At 39.9% G+C, this 8,243-nt stretch overlaps 1 protein-coding gene across 7 annotated transcripts in view; it reads right to left on the reverse strand.

Moving 5' to 3' along the window:
• The window catches only part of TRERF1 (transcriptional regulating factor 1), an 89,316-nt gene that overhangs the window by 42,473 nt on the left and 38,600 nt on the right, over positions 1-8,243 (reverse strand). For 2 of the 7 annotated variants that reach the window (XM_017744802.1, XM_017744803.1), the window contains exon 3: positions 3,773-3,829. The exons of the other annotated variants lie outside the window; for them this stretch is intronic. The gene's annotated coding sequence lies outside the window, so the exon portion shown is untranslated. The remainder of the gene's footprint in view (positions 1-3,772; positions 3,830-8,243) is intronic. 7 annotated transcript variants of the gene reach the window in all.

Genomic DNA, 8,243 nt, shown 5'->3' on the forward strand with positions numbered 1-8,243 from the left:
ATTATTAAAGGATTTTCTCCTATGTATGAACAACCTTACATATATTCCGTTGTCTTGCAATGGAGAGTTCTTATTATTGTGCTTCAGTCAAAAGACAGTAAGAAAGAATAGCATATAATGAAGGCACTGCACATATAATTTAAAGTTGCCTCTGAATACCTAATGCACAAAGATTTGTTTTCCTTCAGATGCCAAGAATCAGGCTAGAACAACAGTAATAAGATTTTGGCTTGTACAAAACAATGTTTTATTTTTTTAATAGGCAATGGTCCTACCTAAAAAAAATTATTATTGTTTTTTTAAAATCCAATTGTACTTATGGAAAACTTGAAGACAAGCCTTCTGGAAAAGCAGTAACTGCACAAGACAAAAGATAATCAAGAGTACTGTTTCTGTCATGTTCTTAGCATTTCTGGACTGCAAATTCAGGCTACAAGAAAAGTCTATATCAGGTGCTGTACCAGATAACAACAGCATGAAAATCTAAATCTTTGAAAAGCGAAGAGTTTCAGCAAGCCTAATTTTTAAAATTTTTTAAAATTATTTTTTAAATATTGAGAACCCCAGTATAGATTTGATTTTCATTTTAGTTTTTTACAGAGCATTGCCTTGGAGGAAGACCATTTCACAGAAAAACCTTAAGGCATTCTTTACTTCATCTTCCCCTTTGTCAATGTCTCTGGTAATGCAGGACTCAGATCAGTCTATGCAGTCTCATCTCTACTGGTATATTTTCCAGCAATGCCTAGCTATGTCAAATGCTGCATCTCTCTCCATCTCCTACATTAATTTTAGCCAGTGGCCTGACTTCCACGGGGATAGAGTTAATTTTCTTTCTGGTAGCTGGTACAGTGCTATGTTTTGGATTTAGGATGAGAGGGAATATCATCCCTCATGTTTCAGTTGTTGCTAAGTAGTGCTCACTCTTAGTCAAGGACTTTTCAGTTTTACATGCTTTGCCAGTGCAGAGGTGAGCATGAAGCTGGCAGGGAGCACAGCCAGGACAGTGGACCTGAACTGGCCAAAGGGATATTCCATAGCATAGAACATCATGCCCAGTATATACACTGGGGGGGAAAGATCACTGCTCAGGGACTGGCTGGGCACCAGCAAGGAGGTGGGGAGCAACTGTGCTGTGCAACACTTGTCCTTCTCTCTGTTTTTGTTATCTCCCTTTTCCTTACAGTTATTTTTATTTTATTTTACTTTCTTCCAATTATTAAACTGTTCTTATCTCAAGCCATGGGTTTTACCCTTTCTGATTCTCCTCCCCATCCCATTGGGGTGTGGCTGCGTGGTACTTAGCTGCTGGCTGACATGACACCAAGTCTAGATTCAAGAGTGGACTGAAATTCCTCTACACACTGAAAGTTCCAGTTCCAATCTCATTAACTCCAGAGTTCTCTCTTGCAGCACCCTCCCTGAGTTCTGCAAGGCTGAAATGGTCTTAACAGACCAACAGCAGTGCCCTGTTCCTTCAAGACCTCCTGCCCTTTTCTGGAAGAGAGATGGCATAAAGTCATCTTCCTTCACAGAGAGACCTTGAATTATCAAGCTTTTCTCATGCTTTCTGAAGCCCTGCATTGGCCATCATTCCCCAGTGATCCTTCTGACATACAAAAAATGTTTTCTTCTCAAAAACTATTGCAGTGGTTTTGCACAATACAAACACCTGTTGAAAACAGAGGAGTGTTGGTCTGGTGTGCCTTACTTCCAGCCAGCTCCAGCCTCCTCTTTTTGCCCCTGGTGTACCAGCAGAAGCCACAACCCAGGAGTCCTCTTCTTCCCCACAAAGACATCAAGAGATGATGATGAATGGAGAAAATCTTTCTGTGTTTGTGCAAGAGGAAAAACACCTCTCTGGTACACTGTGCACAGGCAGTGCTGAGGCAGCTGGTCATGCCTCTCTACACTGATCAGCAAACCACAGTACAACTACACAGCATAGTCCTGGAGATCCATTTGATAAATAATCATGTCCTTATTTCCAATAGATACACCTGTTTCTGTCAGGAAAACCTGAAGATGAGATTCTGATGATTTATTCACTAGTGTGAGCTATGAAGTCCTGAACTGAAAAATATTTCTTACAGCAAAACATTTACATGACTAGTAATTTTCTCTGGACAACACAGGACTACTTAAGACATGAAATCCTGAGATGGAGAGACCATAGACCTCTCTGAGGTTTCTGGTGAGTCTCGTGAGAAAGAGACAGTTTGGGAATCCTCACAGCTGTCCATCGTTTTCAAAGGACAAATACCAAGTGCAGTCTGTACAACTTCTCCAGTGGTAACAGACATGCAGTTTCACTCTGCACTCTGTGGTTGATGACTATTTTTACATCTTTATGGGGTGACACAGTCCCATTCAACCCGAGACGAAACGGTAGCATAACTCTGTGGACGTGACTTTCCTGGTCTGCTGTCCCAGGTATAGACCTTTCACACAAACCGAGAATGGTGTAATTTATATGGCCACAATAATAGAACACTGAGTCACCGAGAAGTTTCTGGTTCGTATTACCTGAACAGTTTCATGTATTTTAAATCACCATCACCTACTTCTTCCAGATCTCACTTCTATTTCTCAGCTTCAATAGGCTCTTAACAACAAGATGGTGCTCAATAAAAATAGAACCTTTGGCAAGACTTCGGCAACTAGGCTCATTTCCATTTCAATTTTAGCCATATCCTCAAATGGATAAATTGCCTCCGTTGTTATCGGAAGGAAGTTGCCCTGGACTTGAGAATGTCGCAATTTCCAGTGAGTTCCTGTATTTTGGAAGGTCCTAAACTGACAGACCTTATCTAAGATGGGAAATCCTAACATAATTCAGGATTTTGACTCTATCCCAATGCCTAAAGGACCACCGCAGACAAGCAGTTCTAGGCTCACAGGGCTGTTAGCATCTGCTTTCTTTCTAATAAGCAGGATAAGCAAAGACCCTCACAGCTCCCACTCCTAAATCTGGTAAAGCAGCAAGAAAAGAGTTCTTGCCTTCCCCACCAGGTGCTTTTAAAAAAAAAGAGAATCAACATCCATGTAAATCAAGTGACTTGGCAGATGATTCATGGCTGTCATATCTGAACAAAAAATTACCCCTTCAATATGTGGAATAAAAAAAAAAAAAAATTACACTGCAGATGATTAGAGCAAAACACAGGAGTATTATGGATTCTGAACCTTAAGAATGGATGACAGACTTGCTGCATCTCCTTAACACTGGGAGAAAAAAAATATCTCTTTGGTGGCATAGCACCAGCCTTTGCAAAAAGGGTAAAAATAACATGCAGCACAAGAGACAGGAATCCAACACATTAGGTAATCTGTGATGAGAACTCTACGAATAAAGCAGATAATACCAAACTAGTTAACTAAAAAATCCCCAACAAAACAGGCGTTTACAGATCAAAAGAATACCTGCCTATGTGTTTCAAATTAACAACCAACTGGAATGACATGTATTTACCATTTTAAAACAAGCAAAGAACCAGATACACAAGATGATCTGGATTTGCCCACCCTCTTAGACACATTGGGTTTTAACATTTACAGAGTGCTGAAGCAAACACCCCACCACTTTTATCTGGATTTGATGTTGCATTTGGCACAAAACTTTCATGTTCAGAAAGAGACTTGGCTTGACAGCAGATGGAGTATTCCATTAAAACATGAGTGGCAACATGTGCCCACCCTCCCAGTCAAAAGCGGAAAACCACTTCTCCGTAATATCTGCCCGTAAATCACAAGATGCTCACACCAAGCTTACCCACAAAATATTTTTTCCTTACTCTTGTCCAAAACTGTTCTTCTTGATAAGTAAATTCTGTAAATAAAAAGAATTGAAAAAAAATAAAGAAAAAAAAATTTTAAAAACAAAACAACAAATAAACCCCCGCCTCAAGTACTCTTACTGGCACTGCTCATTTATCCAGAAAAGTGCATGGAAACACTAACAGCAAGATGTGACTATTTCAAGTTAAGGGTAACTAGAAAGAAGAGAAGCTTGGTTCACTTTATAGAAAAAGATATGTGGTAATATTAAAAAAAAAAAAAAAAAGAGAAAAACCAGAGGGTACATTAATTATAATGGTTCTGTGGTTCTCCTGGATTTCAATTAGAAACCACTTTATTTACAGCTCTTGGCTCAGCAGCAGGCAACCCAAGAACATTTTTTATGGTGCAGTTTCTAATGCAAATAAAAGTAAAGGCAACCCTAGAGTGGTTTGCTAACTTATATAATGAGATAGGAAACAAATGGTACAAGTGAATAATGATCATGTCAAATGCATTCAGAAAGACCACAGCACTCAAATAATAAATTCTCTGACAAGTACATTTACCTCAAGGAACTATCTAACATAGTTCTTTTTTTTCCCATAGATATATAAACACTTTCTCTTAAGATCTCATTTTAATAATATTTAAATCTACATTTCATCAAAATATAAAGTTGAACCCATTCTCTCCACCCTCAAAAGAAGAAGTGACCACTGGAGATAGAAATTTGTCTTTTCTGCTCAGAAAGATTACATTTACTGACTTCAACCAGAGCGAAGAACGGTTCTACAAGGCAAAGCTGGGGTCTGCCCAGGCAGCCCCTTTTGCACTATTTGCAGCAACAGCAGCACACAGGAGGTGAAAGGAAGTGTAGAGAAACCATGTGGTTTCTCCCACAAAATCCATATGTGGGAGAAAGTAGAACACACAAGCAGGCAACATGCTATTGAAATCTCCAAAAAAGTGGCTGAATCATCTCCCTGAAACTGGAGCAGGTTCACCAAGGACTGACCTCACCTGTTCAAATGACCAACTCAACTTTGTCACCACAATCCATTCGGTGACAGGGCCGAGGCGCAGCCCCTCACAGATGGCACTGCTCCCTTCTTAGATGCCAACAGCCCAGGCTGGAGTGATACCATCCCCACCCTTCTACCCATCAGTTCCCAGTTTACAGCCAGAAACAAACAACTCCAGTAATGAACAGCAGACCTGCTTGCACAGTCAAAGGGCTCACACACATGCTCAGACCACATTACTTCTCCCACAGTTAAAAAAGACCTCGTCCAGCAGCCTGGTCCAACTGGTTATGCTTTTGTTCAAAATGTAACATCATAGCGGAAAACTCCTACAGCCATTTTTCATTTAATTTTTGAAATGGAAACAAAATAAATTTTGCCTGGTTTTACAGCACTTTTCCAAATTGTGCCAGATACAGAATTTTCCATCTTTTCAAATTCACAAGGTTGTGTCAAACGCATGCTCTCTCAAATGCTATTCCCCTCCCTGGCTTGTGGTTCACTTAGGAAAGAACCACCTACATTTTGGGCTACCATTTGACAGATTTTGAAGCAGTTTCTAATACCATAGAAAATGTCTATCAGCAGCATCTGTCAGCAGCACAGGAGGGATCCATCTGTATACAGATGCTCATATGGTAGCAAGCACTTCACTGAAAGGAGTAAGAAATGTGTGTTACTTTCTGAAACCCATTTGACTACAGGTAGTTTCAATTCGTATTTTGCTCTTAACAGAGAGAAGATTCTAGAGACAATCTTGTATTGCTGTCATTTACAAAGGCCTGCATTTAGAAGAGCAAGAAATGCAGACCTTTATTTCTTTAAGATGTAGCATTCCTTCAAGTCTTTAAAAAACACTTTGCACTGGGCAAACTACTAGAACAGGTCTTCTGAACAAATGCCTTCATTATCACTGTCCAAAGATTCCTGACCTGGTAACTGTGGGTACAAATTTGCAACTGATATCACCAACAACTTGGTTGGTTCATGTCTCCAGGTTTCCTCTACAGCCAGTATAAAAAAGCATGAGAAAACAAAAAAAAAGAAAATACAAGAAAACGTTTCCATAAGAGAATGTGACCAGAGCACTGAAATTCAGTTTCTGCTGAGCTGCCCTAAAGAAAACACCCTTTGTCTCTACTGATTGCAAGGACAAGTCAGGTGTCAAAGGAAATTAGCTGGTCCAATCAGAAGCTTAAACTTAGGACAACTTAGAACATTCCATTATTGATACTTCTGTCATTTGAAATAAACTGCAACTGCAGTAAGATCAGTTAAGCCTTTTTTGCAGCTAAGCATTATCAGCCTATTAGGGACAAGATATCATCTTGTTTGTAGAGGGGCTACAACATGTTGTTAATGAAGACAAGGTTACAGGAAAGCAGGCTCTGAAGAGGCAGATGCAAGTGGTACAAAACACAGAGGAGGGAAAACTCTCTGCCAGGCAAACATCAAAGATCCAATGCTTTCCTGTTGTTATGCGAGAGAACCACAAGAGAACAACCTCTGGAATTGTATTTAACACTAAAACACACCAAACCCACCCACCCACCCAAACACACAGAGCTGCCCACCCACAGCAAACCACCTCAAGAAGCACCTGAATCAGAAGGGCGCGGAACATACCAAAGTGCCACGAGTGCTACCAGGCCACCGTGGCAGCAAACGCCGTGGCACGCAGTAAATGCCCCAGGTGCACCACAGACAAGCCACTGACCAGCCGGCCCTTCCCACTGGACAGCATCGTGAGGAAAAAATTTTACAAGTATCTCAGCAGCCCTCAAAGCTCCTGTCGTGTCTGAAAAAAAATCCTAACACACAGTACCACTCCCACAAAAAAGGGATTGAGCTCGTTCTTATATAAGTATGTATATTATCTAACACTCGAAAACAACAGTTCCATCACATCTATGCAGAACCAGATGCAGTGAAGAGCTGAGAGTGGAAAAAAAATGAAGTAATTTCTGCTCTATTGTACCCATCCATTTTGTTTGTTTGTCTCAGGGCAAGTCAAGGGCCCTCAACACCGTGCAGAACAAGGACCACTATCTGTTTTCTTTTTCTTCCTTTGTTGTCGCACAGGGTGACTGATGCAAGTAGGTGCAAGTATAACTCACACAGTATTTGCATCTATTAGCTGTTATCTCCTAGGACATTATCTTTTGGATCTGGGAAAAAGTGATTACGAAATACCTTAAAGGTGAGATAAACAAATGCACACCATGATCTTGAGGCAAACAATTGTTTCTGCTTCTGCGGTCATCTGAACAAGTTTTGCTCTTCCTTAGATTAAACAAACACACGCCACCAAGATGCATGCGTTGCTTCTGAGGTAGATGTGAAAGAGAAGGCCTAGGTGACAAAAATAACTTTCAAATAGATGTTAGTATATTCACATTGCAAAGAACATAAAAGGAGGCAGGAAGCAGGGGAGGAAAGTGTCTCTCTTATATCATATTTAAGTGACAGTACAAGTAGCAGTGACTTTTTCTTCCCTGAACTGCTCACAGATACGGGACCATTGCATAATCTTCAATAATCTTGTAAATTCTATTCACATTTTTTCTGAACATTACGGGAATTCACAGAATTAAAAGCAAAAATCATGGTTTTTTTCCCCCCAACTTACCACTCAAAAGAAACAGATGCAAAATAGAGCAAGTTTTCCTGTAAAAACAGCTTCGTCCTACTTTATGGACTAGTTATTCCCAACTCTAACCACCTCCCCTCACACAGAATATTATGTAGTGCTAAGAAGCTCCTCCAGTCACCAGCCATGTTTTACACAGTAGGTATAAACAAGCTGGTTTACTGCAAACAGAAATCCATACACATGCAGAGGAGTGTCACAGCTGCCTCACGGAAGCAGGTATGCCTGTGTACCCCAAGTTTAAACTCATCTGGGTGAGTAGCACTAGGAAAGGACACCTAAAGGAAGGAGAAGAGGCACAACTTGGTGTAGAACTGGAAGAAAGAGAGTGAAGGAAATGAATGCATACATTTTTGAAATTTTGCCCTGGTAAAATCTTGGAGGAAGAAAAATTTCAAATGACATTTCTGCAGATACAGGGATAAAAATCTCTAGAGATTCAATGTGAAAAGTTATTTAAAACATGCACAAATTTAATTTGATAGTCAGCCTTTCAGTCAACCTATTTTCTGCACTCCAGTGAAGGCAACAGGGGAAAAATATTTAAATCTTATAAAGTAATATGGAGAAAGGCATTTTTCATTTCAGAATGTATTATATTTAAAACCATATAGAAAATATTCTTCAAGGTTACCAACCCTCAGTGGCATCTTAGATGGCCTGCATGACAAGCATGTATCCAATAAGCAAGTAATTCAGTGTCAACAATATAAAGACAAAAGCAAGTCAGATTCAATTTTACTTGAAGATGTGGCTTTCTAAAATACCACAGAGAAAAAAAAGGCATTCCT

This window comes from Corvus brachyrhynchos, unplaced genomic scaffold, assembly GCF_000691975.1.
Source record: "Corvus brachyrhynchos isolate BGI_N302 unplaced genomic scaffold, ASM69197v1 scaffold258, whole genome shotgun sequence".
NCBI classification, from domain to species: Eukaryota; Metazoa; Chordata; class Aves; order Passeriformes; family Corvidae; genus Corvus; species Corvus brachyrhynchos.